Source organism: Pistacia vera, unplaced genomic scaffold (genome assembly GCF_008641045.1).
Source record: "Pistacia vera cultivar Batoury unplaced genomic scaffold, PisVer_v2 Contig512, whole genome shotgun sequence".
Lineage (NCBI taxonomy): Eukaryota > Viridiplantae > Streptophyta > Magnoliopsida > Sapindales > Anacardiaceae > Pistacia > Pistacia vera.
The window spans coordinates 1,124,666-1,126,529 of NW_022196349.1; the positions used below are offsets into that span (position 1 = coordinate 1,124,666).

At 32.6% G+C, this 1,864-nt stretch overlaps 1 pseudogene; it reads right to left on the reverse strand.

Moving 5' to 3' along the window:
- Nucleotides 1–788: 788 nt before the first annotated feature.
- On the reverse strand, nucleotides 789–1,663 carry LOC116106347 (annotated as a pseudogene).
- Between the last annotated feature and the right edge of the window lie 201 nt (nucleotides 1,664–1,864).

A 1,864-nucleotide genomic window follows, 5' to 3' on the forward strand; every position in this document is an offset into this window, starting at 1 on the left:
GATGGTTTGGGCTTTGAGCTTTTCCAATTCACTACAGTTCTATTGAGACAAGACAAAAGACAAAAGAACACTACATTATTTGCTTGTTGTTCTCATTTTGTTTGAGAGGGCACTCAACCACAATTCTCCCATTTAAGCCTAAATGTCAAACTGCCATAAATCTTTTCACCAAAGTCAGTCTTGTAGAGGAAACCATGCCTCATTTTTATTGTCTGAAATAGACATGGTTGCCAGAGCTGATGATGCATCTTCAGGATGAAAACCTTGATTTTCCAATATATTGGCTCATATCACTTATATATACAACCGATAAAATCATTTCAAAAAACCACTCATTTTTTCTTCTTGAAGAACTTATTTAATCCCATTTACAGTTTTATAATAAAAGTCTTGATTTGAACAAAATGAGTTGAGAATGAAGTGAGAATGGATAAGATGTAAAGGAGGAGAAAAAGAGTCAGAATCTGGTTTCTTTTGTCCTATATTATTACAACAATCATATATATATATATATATTTTTTTTTTTTTTTTCCTTTTCTGAATGGCCACAAAATTTATAAACAAACGTATATATTTGTCGCGTATTTTAACACATAAAAAATGAAAAAAAATCATAATTATAAATTACTGTAATTGGAATTTTCCCTTTCTCTCAGAAATAACAATTTGATCATTCTTTACATCATAGATCTTTTGCCCTAAGAATTGACGATTTGAAAAAAAATTGAATATAAAAAGATGAAATAAGTGAAAATGACAGTACAAGTGTAGCTCTTCTCATTCTCTACTTAGAAGTTTTTTCCCTCAAAAGTTTGACCAAATTGCCAATTCTTGGGCATAAGATGTTGTAGTGTTAAGGATCTGCCATTACTGGCTTGAACTCTGAAGGTCAATGACTCTCCAGTCATCATTGCACTCGTTTGCCATTTTTGACCTCAATTTCTTGTCAAAGCCGTCCATTTTAACTTTTTATCTCCCTTCACTAGCACACTAATAACATCCCCAGCTCCTGCTACATTCCATATAGAGATTAAGTTGTGATGAGGATTCCCAGTTATTGTAAATCGAATTCCTCCTCGCTTCTGGCATGGAAATCTGCAACAAATTAAACTCAATGAAAATCGAAAGCTCATTACATTACATGGAAGTTTAACTACATATGTGTTATATTTTTTAGGTTAATTTAGGATGAAGATTCCTACTTTGTTTGTTAAACTATAGACCAACGAATATGATTAATTATTCTAAAACTAGTTAAAGCCTTTTATTAGAGGCACCTTTAAATAAATTATAATGAGACTTTTAGCATGAAATTATATGAAATAAAAGAACTGAACCTGCGATATTCGATTGGAACAATGCCAGCCTTATACTCAGCAATTCGATAGAAGACAGGGCGAGCTATATCGAAATGTTCAAGATGTCCATTTGACCATCCATTGTCCATTGCTATAGGCCAACTTGGTGGACCTTGGTTAGTTGCCGTGACAAAAAGAAGTTGCCCGCGCTTACAGAATTGAGGGTTATTGCAGCATTTGATCTCATAACAAGCACCACAACCTTGACCCTTTTTAAACAAAGCTGGGCTCACTGCTGCTGTATTTATGCCATAGCCTAGTTTATCTAAATCTTCATAACCACAAGCTCCACCTATAACGATCATATNAGATACTATTATAATAAGCTTTGAGATAAAGAATATAAACTAGAATATGATTTATTGACCTTCAAAAATAGATGATCATTTAGAAGGAAAATTGCTAAAAACAATAAATCTGATCATTAGAAAAAACATTGACGAAAACAATAAATCTGATCATTAGAAGGAAAGAAGAATGTTGGATATGAAAGACCTCAATGAATT